We start from the raw sequence: 14,158 nt of genomic DNA, 5'->3' as shown, positions 1-14,158 counted from the left end.
GCAGCTGAAAACCTCTGCAGAACCCATTCTGGAGTTTGTGATCTTCCTGTTCATTTAAGCAATGCAGACGGGTCTGATTCTAAACAGCATCAGAGACCAAAACCACGCAATCACCAAATCTTACAGGCATCCATACTTACTACCAAAGACCTCATAGAAACTATACCACCAAGTACCAAGCTAGCCATTACTCTGTTGGTTTTGTTAAAAATATGCCTCATGTTGCCAGTTTACAGGTGGGATCTGAAGATCTCCTGGAATTACAGCTGACTTCTAGACTACAGAGATCAGTTCCACTGAAGAAAAATGCTGCTTTATCTATCGCATTATAGCTTCCTGAGGTCTCTCCCCTGCCCAATCCACATTCCACGCTCAAATTTTCAGGAGTATTCCAACCCAGATGTTGACAACCCTAGGTTTGCCTAGCAGTGCAGTCCTAAGCAGACTTCATCCATGAGTTTAGAAGGGTGTAAGTGTTTAGGATTGTGCTAGAAGGCTCCAGAATGAGATGGCAGAAATAAGATTTGATTCAGAGTTACCATTCAACATAAAATAAGAGTGAGCATTATGTTCTAGCCTAATCTACCTCAGTGTTGTTGGGAAGATAAAATAGAAAAGGGGGGGGGATCGTGCATGCTTCCCTGTGATCCTTGGGGTGGCATATTAAAATGTAATAGATCTGATACTCAGTTTTTTCCAATCTCCCCAAGATTATCCATAAATACTGTCCGGGACAGGCATGCGGTCCTTGTGGCATTAAGTAGGACCTCTCTAGAATTTCTGGTGACCAAACCAAGGATTTGGGGAATTTCTGGAGATCTGGCAGTTTGTGGAGAGGAGGAAGCTCAGCAAGGTTGTGATGCAATAGAGTCTGTTCTCCAGTGCTGCTATTTCTCTATTTCAGTGTGATGCCCCTTTAAACAAAAAGTCTTGACAGGCCAGAGAGAGGGAGACCCTCTCTGCATAGACCTTTTCTCTTCATAGACGTTTTCTGTACTATTACTTGATGTAGTCCAGAGCCAACATCAGCATGGAAGCTGCATGAAATGGTCTGTTGCCGATAAATCCCAGAGGAGGCTTTTGATGCTTAACCTACTTTCAACTAATTTTGCCTTATGTATATATGTATGTTCTGTTAGGGAACCAGAATAACCAGGCCTTCCTTGAAACCAAACATTCGGGGTTGTTTATTCGGCCCCTAATTGCATCTACTCTTTTTTTAATAGCTTGTTTCTTTTCTTTTTTTGATTAAGAGGGTATTCTGGTTCATTGCAGCTCTTACACTTTGTTCTTGAGGTGAATACATTCTGTACTTTGAGCTGAGGATTTTTGCTTGGCCAGGATGATAGTTAATTAAAATTCTTTACTTCAGAGGAGGAGTGATAATACTGGACAGAGGGTAAATAGACAGTGATTAACATCATAGTTGAAAGTGCAGTTTGGAGGTCAATGCCCGGTATGTATGGAGGCTTAAAGGGTTTTAAGGGAGGGTCGTTTGTTCCCATGTAAAGAGTGCATTGTGATAGATTCTTTAATGTGAGACGAATGGCACTAACACATAAACACTCCACATGAGATAGTTCCTGGTGGGTGAAATGAAGTAATTATGGAAAAAGATTACTTTCACGTAGTGAAGAGTCTAAGGTCCAGTTCATGGGATATGTTATAATTTGATACAAGACTTTGTGGCCAAATCTAAAGAAGCCATGGCACACTGAAGGATTGTCAGTGCCACCTTAAGCCCATCTACCCAGAATCATGTGTGTGGGTAAAGTGCCGTCAAGTCGCAGCCGACTCATGGCGACCCCTTTTTGGAGGGTTTTCATGGCAAGAGACTAACAGAGGTGGTTTGCCAGTGCCTTCCTCTGCATAGCAACCCTGGTATTCCTTGGTGGTCTCCTATCCAAATACTAACCAGGGCTGACCCTGCTTAGCTTCCGGGATCTGGCGAGATCGGGCTGTACCATGCTGCCTTTCCCTCCTACTCAGAATCATACTCACGTTTTATTCAATGGGGCTTAGAAGAAGAAAAATAATAGTTGGTTTTTATATGCCAACTTTTTCTACCACTTAAGGCAGAATCGAACCAGCTTACTATCACCTTCCCCTCCCCACAACAGACGCCTTGTGAGGTAGGTGAGGCTGAGAGAGCGCTTAAGAGAACTGTGACTAGTCCAAGGTCACCCAGCTGACTTCATGTGTAGGAGTGGGGAAACCAACCCGGTTCCCCAGATTAGCGTCCGCTGCCCATGTGGAGGAGTGAGGAATCGAACCTGGTTCTCCAGATCAGAATTCACTGCTCCAAACCACTGCTCTTAACCACTACTCAGAAAAGTGTTCTTAGGATTGCACTGTTCCTTAAGCACTGAAGGTAGATCTAGATATTTGATACCACTTCATAATTTTCTGCAGCGTTCCATCTTTTATACGTAGGATGGAGCTATCCTTGAATTTAAGTTTACCATCGTTGGCCTATATCTAGCAGAAATGGTCCAAAATACTTACTTACTCAGATTTCTGACCCACCCCATACCCAAATTTGAGGGTGGTTACACAATCAAAACATATATAGGAGTCAACCATCTGGTGTATTTGTATGATAATTAAAAGTGCCCCTTCTCACAATTACTCGCCCAAACACAAAGGCTTTACAAGACTACAAAGGATGGTCTGTCCAGGGCTCTGTCAAAAACCTGAATTCTCAAAGCTCGGTATCTCATTATGTTCTGCTCGAATTTGCCCACCCACAGAATGACCAGGAGTCCATCCGGCTAACTGTAAAGCCCGCTCTTAAAACAGGGAAGGAGAACTTTCCTAAGGTTACATAAGGCCCAGACTGTTCAAGTTGCATAAAAACAAGAGACAAAAACCCAACCTCTTGAATTAACAGCAAGAGGAAAAACTATGCTTCATATTGTGCCAGACACCACAGGAGGCCAAGCCACGCCGCGAAGCACCTGCCAGAGACTGGCCAAGCTGGTGCCTGTTCTGCTCACAGAGTGACCATCAAGATTCCAGTAAATCTGTGGGCAGGAAGGGACACATAATTGTTTCCTTCTTTAAGAAGGGCAGCGTGACATGTTGGAGCTGAGGCTATGAACTCATCTCTAATTTTATTACACTGTGTGCTGCGCGCTGTAAATTCCAGCCAAGAAACCAAGTGCAAAAGAAACTTTCCTTGCCCAGAAGCTGGTTTGCAAATCTGCCATCACTTCACAATATTAGCATCAATACAGAGCCTCATGCATTCACTTACTAATTACTATACCACCGTGGGTTTCAGGGAAATCTCACCTTCCTTTTCCCCACCCCCACCCCACCCCAGCTGGCACCCAGTAGAAAGGTAAGAGGGAAATGGACCAAGGCCACACCTTAATGTTTTCCTCTGAGTATTCTTAATAAACTATCCCATGTAATAAAAGAAAACTACCACTGATCTTGAAAATTATAGTCTGCTGAAAACTGGAAGGGTTGAAACACATGAGAAAATCTTCAGAAGAACAAAGAATAAATATCTTTAATGAAACAAACGTATTAGCGCAAGCAGGGAATCTGGCAACCATACATTAAGGAGGAAGCCGAAATAAATCTAGCCAATGATCAGATTAAGGACTTTTTTCCCTCCTGTCCCTAAACGTGAGTCAGGAAAAGTCACTGGACGAAGGGCAATGGGGCTACCCTCTCATTTTGGACCCCATGTAGTGTTGCAAGGTCCCTCTTCGCCACTGGTGGGAGGTTTTTTGGGTGGAGCCTGAGGAGGGTGGGGTTTGGGGAGGGGAGGGGAGGGGCCTCAATGCCATAGAGTCCAATTGCCAAAGCGGCCATGTTCTCCAGGTGAACTGATCTCTATCGGCTGGAGATCAGTTGTAATAGCAGGAGATCTCCAGCTAGTACCTGGAGATTGGCAACCCTAACCCCAAATGATCATGCTTTAGAAGCACTTCTCCACTGCAGAAGTTTTACTGCCTCCCCAGCTTCCAGCTACTGTATTCCTTCTTTCTAGGGTTGCCAACCTTCAGGTACTGTGTGTGTGTGTGTTAAAGAAGTGGCTCTATATCTATATGGAGGGAGAGAGAGACTTCTTTCACGTTCATCAACTCCTGGGTGTTCTTAAACTTGTTGTGATGGCAGGTGACAGAAGTGTGAACCAGTGCTTAGTGAGGGGACCACAGACCCGAATCCACAGAGATTCATGGCCTTCTCCTAGTAATAGAAATAAGGTTGCCATCTCTGAATTGGGAAACTCCTGGAGATTTGGAGAGCCTGTGGAGGGCAGGGTTTGGGGATGGGAGCGACCTCAGCAGGTTAAAATGCCTCCAAAGCAACCCTTTTGTCCAGGGGACCTGATTTCGGTCATCTGGAGATCAGCTGTAATTCTGGGAGGTCTCCAGGTCCCACCTAGAGGCTGGGAAACTCGAACAGAAAGTAAAAGTCTCGGAAGAATTGGGTCCTCTCCTGTGTGTGTATCAGCTTACAGTCACCACATCTGGTCTCAGTGGAATATTGTGAAAGCCATTCTGCCCACAGTTTAGTGAGTGCTGGCCACAGCTACAAGACTCCCAGCACACACAGAAACATTCAGTGTGGGTTGAATTTCCTTTATGGAGGAAGTTATGTAGTGACAGAATAAAGCGACTCGTCCATAATTCCCCTTCCCCCTGCCAAAAAGTAAATTCTAGGATGCCCCTGTTACTGTGGGATGAAGCAGTCAGAATTGCCCGGATATTAGCTGTGTCACTGCTGAGACTTAGTTGAACTGTCCCGTGTGACTGGGCAGGTACTAAAAGCTTACATCTGCTATAAATGTGCAACTGTTCAGGATATTTCAATCCTAAACAATGATTTAAGAAGGAAATAGCGCCTCTTAACCACATCTAAACCTGTTCAGACATGCTTTCCCCTCTAAAATAAAATAAAATTCCATTTTCATAGATTTTTGCGACTAATTCTGTAACACCGTGCAGGGTTGCCAACCTCCAGCTGGTGCTTGGAGATCTCCTGGAATTAGAACTGATTCTCCAGGCAACAGAGAACAATTCCCCTGATGAACATTGCTGCTTTGGAGGGTGAACTCTATGGCATTATACCCCACTGAGATTCTGCCCCTCTCCAAAACCCGCCTTCCCCTCCATTTCTCCAGGTATTTCCCAACCCAAAGTTGGCAACCATAAGTGACCGCGACATGATGTTGAACATATTGATGTGAAACCTACTCTTTTATTTTCTTCGACTGTAAGGGAAACCTTCTCTTTTACTTGGTTATTATCATTTTGTTGAAAGACGCAAACGAAGTGAAAGGAAAATATATAATTTTGTTTGTCGAGAGGGTGGGCAACTTTCTAGACAGCTTTCAATTCAAACAGAGAGAGTAAAGCAAACTAGACAGCCCCACCTACTGGCCAAATGCAGGAAACAACACCAAATGGAGGCTCAAACCCTCATAACAAAATTGAGCAATAGGTTTGCAGGGCTTGCTGGTGTAACTGAGATCAGTGTTTGGCTAGAGATCAGGAACTGCTCCCTGAAGAATTTAATGATCACAAATATTAAAAATACCTTACGTTAGACATTAACCAGACCAAATGTTTAGATAGCGTGGTGCCTGCATGTTATGGAATGAAACTCAAACAACCAGCCTTATTTAGTAATAATTAGGAATCTGGTTGATGCGAAGAAGGAAATGTTAGTTTTTTCACTGTTAAATATATAGTTACTTTCATCAGGATGAATTTGTTCCTTTTGGAGGATACTTAAAAAAATTATGTTCTTGTATTATGAAACAGTTCTCAGTTTTTCTTTCACCTTTAGCACAGTAGGAAGTGATTAAAAATCATATATATGCATATTTCTCCCTGATATTCTTTCTCTGGAAGTTTTCTTGTTATGAGATTCAATCATGCAGTAAGTTATAAGGAATGTGAAGATCCTGCGGGTGCAGTCTTGCATACTTAGAGGTACTGACTTAAGTGGAATTAAAGGATGCATGTCTAGGATTACATGGTGATACAGGCTTCTGAATTTCAGATAGAAATGTCTTCCCAGCAGCCTAACTTTTGCATAGCTTCACACACACACACAAAGTTTTTAAAAGTACATTGTGTGAATGCTGATGGCACATCTGGTTTGAGTTTTGCATCTGCTAATTATTAGCAATCCATGGCTGATTTATGAATGATGTTGCCATGATTCAGTGTGATCAGAGAATATGTGCTGGAATTTCTATTCTCTTCTATGAGTAATGCAATTATGCAAAGAGAACATTGCTTTTCGTAGAAGAAAGCATGGATAGGCGGCATTAAAATGTTTTAAATAAATAAAAGAAACAATTAACATATGCAACATAGCCTTTGAGGAATGAACATAGGAAGTTATTCCTGGCCCACAGCTTGCATTCTCTGAGGGTCTCTGTGAGTTGCATACTAAGGTTGATTTACATGTTGTGAGTGTTAGGGTTAGGCAGGGCCAACACATCCTCCAGACGCATCCTCATGGGAGTCTTGACAGCCTCAGACTGAAGAGGGGGAGGGGATAACGGCCCCCATAAGTCTTCCTCTGCTCCTCTCTCTATACTACCCTCCCACGTAGCCAATTAGCTGGTGGGATAGCTAGCATATTATCTAGGGTTGCTATGTCCCTTTTCACCATTGGTGGTAGAATTGCCAACCTCCAGGTACTAGCTGGAGATCTCCTACTATTACAACTGATCTCCAGCCGATAGAGATCAGTTCACCTGGAGAAAATGGCCGCTTTGGCAATTGGACTCTATGGCATTGAAGTCCCTCCCCTCCCCAAACCCCGCCCTTCTCAGGCTCCGCCCCAAAATCCTCCCACCAGTGACAAAGAGGGACCTGGCAACCATAATTGGCAGGAGGTTTTTGGGGTGGAGCCTGAGTCAGTATTCTTAATTTCCTGTAGTCCAATCTTAATTCCTTAGCTTTAGTTCAAACATGGATTCTCTTCTGCAATCTCAGACATCATATGGACTGAGGATTCATGCTGGTGGTTCAAAAGTATGGCTCCTGACCCAGGGCTGGGTGGATGGATGGATAGATAGATAGATAGATAGATAGATAGATAGATAGACAGACAGACAGACAGACAGACAGACAGACAGACAGATAGATAGTTTATTTGCAGCCCTTGGCCAGATAAAACCAGATTGACCCAGGGGTACTTTCAGGGTTATAGTGGTGTTGGGGAGACATGGTGAGTGCAGGGTGGGATCTTCAAAACTGTGACCTTCCGATCCACATAAGTGTACTAATCCACTCTGACTGCAGTCTTTCAGGAAAGATTGTAACAAAGCAGGTTTGGGAAATATCAGAGGAAAGCAAGGGAAAACACAGAAAGTGGACAATTGGAGGATGCTGTCATGTAGATCATCCAAAGAACACAGGTACAGTTGGAAAGCTGAGACAGAGCAAGACAGCTGTTTACATGCAGTTTACACAGCAAAAGATTTCTCTCGCAGTGCAAGAATAGCCACAGAGTCAGCAATATGTTGGCAGCTACCATGAATAAAACAATCCTGTTATGTGGACTTCTTGCGTAAGCAGTGAACATGAGAATGGCAAACACACACTGTCCCTTCTTCCTAGAAATAATTGTAACACGGTAGGTTGAACTGACCCTAGAAGCTAAAATGACTGAACTGAGGCTATCGTACTTTGGCCACATTATGAGAAGACAAGAGTCACTGGAAAAGACAATCATGCTAGGAAAAGTTGAAATCGGCAGGAAAAGAGGAAGACCCAGCAAGAGATGGATTGACTCTATGAAGGAAGCCATGGCCCTCAGTTTGCAAGACCTGAGCAAGGCTGTTAAAGATAGGATGTTTTGGAGGGCATTGATTCATAGGGTTGCCATGAATCAGAAGTGACTTGACGACCCTTAACACACACACACACAAAGATGAAAAAAAGAAACAGGATCCTTGGATGAAGGAATTGTTGCAGAGCCAGAAATCTGGCTGAGATGTCAAACTTAAATTCGGTCCAGGGTTATAGCAGCTTACTTGCTTGCTCATGTTTGTGTGTGTGGCAGAGAATGTCTTTTCATTCTATGAGAGCCAGCTTGGTGTAGTGGTTAAGAGCGGTGGTTTGGAGCGGTAGCGTCTGATCTAAAGAACCGGGTTTGATTCCCCACTCCTTCACATGAGTGCCGGAGGCTAATTTGGTAAACTGGATTTGTTTCTCCACTCCTACACACAAAGCCAGCTGGGTGACCTTGGGCTAGTCATGCTCTCTCAGCCCCACCTACCTCACAGGGTGTCTGTTGGGGGGAGGGGAAAGGAAGGTGATTGTTAACCACTTTGATTCTCCCTTGAGTGGTAGAGAAAGTCAGCATATAAAAACCAACTCTTCTTCTTCTTCTTCTTCTAGAAAAAATTAATCTATCATAAGTATTAACCTATTTTTTAAATGGGACGGAAGGTTTGACAGAATGTTTCATCAAATAAGATGCTGTGTTGTGTTGTGCGAAGACACTAGGTGGCACTCTTCCTTTCGATCAAGTTACAAAACTGACAGTTTTAAGGACTGCTATCTTGGAGATATAGATTAAACAAAGGCTCTATTTGGAGACTGACATTGCAGATTTATAAATACATGCTGAAAGTTAAGAATGTTAGTGGCAACTCTATTTGGATTCTCCAAATTATGACTATTTAAATTCTCCTTGCATTTCAGCTAAATATAACATTCTTCTTCTTATGCATTTAACTACATGTTGATTTTAATGTGACCTGGTAAAGAGAAGAAACATTCCTCCACATAGGAAGTGACATCCCGGGAATGGGGAAACTGATATTTACACATCTATTTATATCTGCTCTTGAAATTAATGGCGCAGTATGAAAATGCAGGACTCTCTTTTTTTTAAGCACAGTTTGTTCTAAACACTAACAAAGGGGAGGCCAAACTAAAAAGTTCAGAAGTCGGCAATTTACTCTACGGAGCTGGATAAGTTTGGGGAAGTTGCCTAGCTAAAACTATTGGCAGGTTTTAGTGTGATTCTGGAACCCAGTCATCATTCAAAATGGGTACATGTGATGGCTAATGAGAATCTTGGGAAGCTGCTGGGTATTGAGATGAAGTCAAGAAGAGTTTCTCTGAGTTGAGTAGAATTTAATTGCTGAGGATTTGATATTCATATGTTCCTAGACAGGACTAAGGGTTTTGAAACGGAAAGGCTTGGATTAGATGGAACTAACAGCCCGTTCCTGAAAGCCGTAGCAGCTGGGGACGGCGTGGCCGCGGTGCTGCTGCAGCGCCTCCAATGAAATTACACGGCCTCTGTGAGGGCAAAAAAGGGTTTTTTATTTTTAAAAACCTGAAAATAGGGGGAAAGGCCCCATAGCGGACAGCAGTGTTGTGCCACCAAAAAGGTGGTGCAGCAACGCCGTTCGGTTAGGTGGCGTTCCCAGGCCGAAAGGGATTAGGAAGCTGCCTAACAGCAGCTCCGCCCCCAGAACGCCCTGGGAACGCCCTCTCTGATATTGTGGGAATTGACTGGGAAATAATACCATTATTTTCAGTGTAAGAGCCATAAAAATATTCACAATAACAAGCAATGCTCAGGATGTAGATGTAATTTCCAGTGCTACCATATTGCTGCGATGAAATCACACTCCGCTCAAGTATCTGTGTGAGAATTTTCTACTTTGGTTTATAAATATTGAGATTACATTCTGTGGATGCTCAGAAGAGGGGCCATGGCTCAGTGATGGAGCATCTGCTTGGCATGCAGAAGGTCCCAGGTTCAATCCCTGGCATCTCCAGTTAGAGGGACTAGGCAAGTAGGTGATGTGAAAGACCTCTGACTGAGACCCTGGAGAGCTGCTGCCAGTCTGAGTAGATAATACTGACTTTGATGGACCAAGGGTCTGATTCAGTATAAGGCAGCTTCATGTGTGTTCATGTGAGGTTAAGCTCAAAGTGCCCTGATGGATAGACTGCTCAAAAGAAAGAACTGGCTCTTCTCCCTCCCCTTTCTCAGTTCCTTCTGACTTTCAAGCTGATGAGTTGGGTGTTTGTCTTCAACATGCAGTTCACACTGGGACAGGGCTGAGGGTGGGTAGTCCAAGGAGGAGAAGAAGAAGAGTTGGTTTTTATATGCTGACTTGCTCTACCACTTAAGGGAGGCTCAAACAGGCTTACAATCGCATTCACTTTGCCTCCCCACAACAGACACCCTGTGAAGTAGGTGGGACTGAGAGAGCTCTAACAGAGCTGTAACTTGCCCAAGGTCACCCAGCTGGCTTCGTGTGTAGGAGTGGAGAAACAAATCCAGTTCACCAGGTTAGCCTCTGCCACTCGTGTGGAGGAGTGGGGAATCAAACCCGGTTCTCCAGACCAGACTCCACCGCTCCAAACCACCGCTTTTAACCACTACACCACGCAGAGATATGTTCTTGCAAGGAGGGTGAGGAAGATTTTTAGGTTGCTCACTTCCCCCACATCACTGCCCGTGTCTGATAAGATACGCTGCTTGCTTAAGGGGTGGGCAGGCAGGGATGGATGGAATGCAAATATCATTGGGGTGAATCGAAGAGGGCAGTGGTAACAAGCCCCCTGAATGCATGGAGGCTCAGATGCCATAATGATGAGTGGGTAGAACAGCCTACCCAGATGTGTGGCCCATGTTCCATGATCGTATATGATGGATGAAAACTTCATGTGGGCTCAGGAGTTCAGCTGAACCGCCTCAGGGCTCTCCCCATGTTGGAATCGATCTGGGGCCCTTGGGTATGCTATCCATATGTCTTTCCACAGTGACTTGCTGGTTTCTGCAGTTTTCATTGGCCTCATTCCATATGGGGGTTGTTGTTGGCAGGTCTGTCTATGCTGTTTCTCATTCCTGTGTACTCAGGTGGGTGAGCTGTTCCTGAGCGTATGAGCCAGTCTGACTTCTGTCTCCTGTTTTGCAACTGTTCAGTATGTTGCTGTGCAAATGGTGAGGTTCGCCTTTTGGCCAGCATCTCTCTTACTGGGAACTGAACCCTCAATATCAACTTGCTGCCTTTTCCCAGGGACTTACCAAGGGAGTGACATTGCTGCCTTTGGTGAGGGTGTGTGTGGTTGTGCGTTTCTTTCTTTCTGCCCCAGTTGTCTGCATTTCCCTTGCCCGGCAAAAAGGCAGTTTTGCCTGAATCCTACCCTGGCCAGGAACTAAAAACCTTGGCAGATGGAGTCTTAGGTGGTCCATCGGGGTTGCCCGTGCTGTGAGCTAGTGGAGCTTGAAAATGCTATGGCTGGATTGGCTATGTTTTCTTCCATGCATGTTTTTCTTTCAAAAGAGAAGAAGCAGAAGCAGCAGAAAAAGAAGAAAAATTGCTTGTTATATGCCGGTTTTCTCTACCACTTAAGGGAGAATCAAACCGGCTTACAATCACCTTTCCTCCCCCTCCCCATAACAGGTAGGTGGGGCTGAGAGAATGTGACTAGCCCAAGGTCACCCAGGTGGCGTCATTTCTAGGAGTAGGAAAACCAACCCAGTTCACCAGATTAGCATCCACTGCTCACGTGTAGGAGTGGGGGATCGAACCCGGTTCTCCAGATTAGAGCCCAACACTCCAAACCACCGCTCTTAACCACTACACCATGCTTGGCTGCAGGTGGAAACTTGATTCCACATCTGTGGACCAGCCTTGAGTCTTTTAACTCCAAGGCTCCTGCCACTCATACCACCAGCCTCCTTGGAAATAAAGGGGGCGACTGCTCTTTTCTCTCTGCTTTCTGGGGCTCTGCTGTGGGCGTGTTCAGGGGACACGGCCACATCATCAACCAGAAGTTGGCTGTGTCCATGTGCACCACTCATGGGACATTGACAGCATGCCATTCCATGCTTGATGGTTGTCACAGGGTTACCATGGACTCCAGCATGATTGTTATGCTGTCCATGGCTGGCCTTAGGGTGCTTCTGTCATTGATTTCTCCTCTGTGGAGCAGTCATAGATCTAAAACGCACGGTCACTTACTCCGGTTTGTGCCCAGTTTCCTCCCCATTCCAGCCAGGATTAAATGAACCCGGGCTGGGGCACAATCTGTATGCATTACCTTTGTTGATCCGTGGCGAAACTGTGTGCTGATCAGTCCGTGAAAACAAAAAATGCGGGAGACATGCACTTCCTGGTCGTTCAGCAACGCCCCCTCCCCCGGTGACTGGTTGATTCACACTGACCAACGACAGCCTTGTGAGGGGAGGGATTTGGAGGCGGGCAGGCCATTGTGATGCGGGAAGACTCGGCTCGTGTTTATCTGAGACGAGCCAGGGATAACGGTTTGGCTCCTCGATTGCAAAACAGGGTTCGTTTTGGGTCGTCACAGCAAATTAGGTGCCGTTCGTTTGCAAGGATTTGATCCTGGGTGAAACAGGGAATAAACAAGGGAGGAAACTGGGCAGAAACCGGAGTAAGTGACCGTGCGTTTTAGACCATAGAATGCCAACTAAAAGTGCTGACAGCACACTGATGTGGGGGTCTTAGAATGGGGCTGACTGTTTCCTCAACTGAGTACAGTCATGAACAGAGCATTGGGTTGGATGTGAGAAAGCCTGTTCAAATGCTTTCAGTTTTCAAACGCACTGGATGACCTCAGGCAAATCACTGTTCCCACAGTGATGTTGTGGGGATAATCCTGTTCAACAATTATACATCATTCTTTACATACAAAAAGTGCTATATAAATATATAATGTAAAATGTAAAATAACAGTGTTTTATGTGCCAATCTTGCTGCCAAAAGAAGCTTTGCACTGTACTCATTTCTAGTCAATACTGGTAGCCCTTGTAAATGAATCTGTATTTTCCATGGTTCTCATTGAAGAGAATCCAAAAAAAACCCGTCTTTGCTTTTGTAAATTATTTGGGAGAGGTGCTAAAATTAGAGCTGTCCTGGATAATCACCTAAATCTGAAAGCTGGCATAGCATCAGAATATGTCTGAATGGATCTAGATTTTGGAAGCATAGTTCATATTTAGCACAGTAATTGAACTCGAGATGTTGCCAAACTTCATTTTGTTCAGCTTGGGACACAAATATTTAGGTGTTGTAAGCCCAAATATTGAAAAATAGGGTTGTTGTTGTTTTGTCAGGGACAATTTGCCAATCTGGAATCTGCAACTAAATTTCAGTCGTAGAATATGGCACTTCTGATTTCCTGACCAATTATGGATGTTGAATCAGTCATTGCTGAAATTCAGATTCTAGTACAAAATGACAGTTCCTTCGAGCTTGTTCAATTTATTTATTTATTTATACCCCACCTTTCTCCCCAATGGGGACCCGAAGTAGCTTTTATCATGCTCCTTGCCTCTATTTTAGCCTCACAAAAATCCATGTGAGGTAGATTAGACTAGCGCAAGATCACCCAGCAATATTGCATAGCAGAGGCCATTTATGCTTGGTAATTAGCAGCGCATTCCAGGCTGAAGTGTCCCACATTTTTTTTTTTTTGAGTTTTTCACGCTGAACCGTCATTCAGGAAGTGACTGCAAAGCCGGCACATACCTACTTCGCATTTCTTAAGAGCCCCTTTAACACGACCTTTTGTGTTTGCTCTGCCCCCACACTGAAGAATCCCCTCAAGGAACCATGCAAAATGACAGCCGCGCGTTAGCTATGCAAATGGCGGTTGGCTAATGGAAGGAACAAAGGAGCAGGCGAGTGGGGGGGATGGAATTTCTCCTTTTGCCTTGGGACAGTGAATAAGCATTTTAAAGGTCGCATTTTTAAAAAGAGCTTTGAGCGAGCATCAAAATTGACCCTGCATAAATGGCCAGAGTGAGGATTCAAACCTGAGTCTCCCAGATCCTAGGCCTTTTATGCAGGGACATTTCCCCGCGGTAACTCCTGCCGACTGCTTTGGGCTTCCTTTTGATTATGCATGTCTTATCCGCCCTTCAGAGGTCGCCTTCCTCTCCCCATGCATTTTGCCCATGTTTTCCAGAAGCTGTTTTAGCCATAATCAAAAGGAAGCCCCGAAGCAGTCGGAGGGGTGACCATGAAGAAACGTCCTTGCATAAAAGTCCCTAGTCTGATACTCTAACCATTATACCACACTGGTTCTTAACGCCTCATATGGTTTTTCTTTTCCGTGCAGAGGCCTGATGGACAGGTGTCGATTTTTTTCTGTTACTTTTGAAAATGTTGCTAATTTAG

Source organism: Euleptes europaea, chromosome 12 (genome assembly GCF_029931775.1).
Source record: "Euleptes europaea isolate rEulEur1 chromosome 12, rEulEur1.hap1, whole genome shotgun sequence".
Lineage (NCBI taxonomy): Eukaryota > Metazoa > Chordata > Lepidosauria > Squamata > Sphaerodactylidae > Euleptes > Euleptes europaea.
This window is presented reverse-complemented; position numbering follows the sequence as displayed.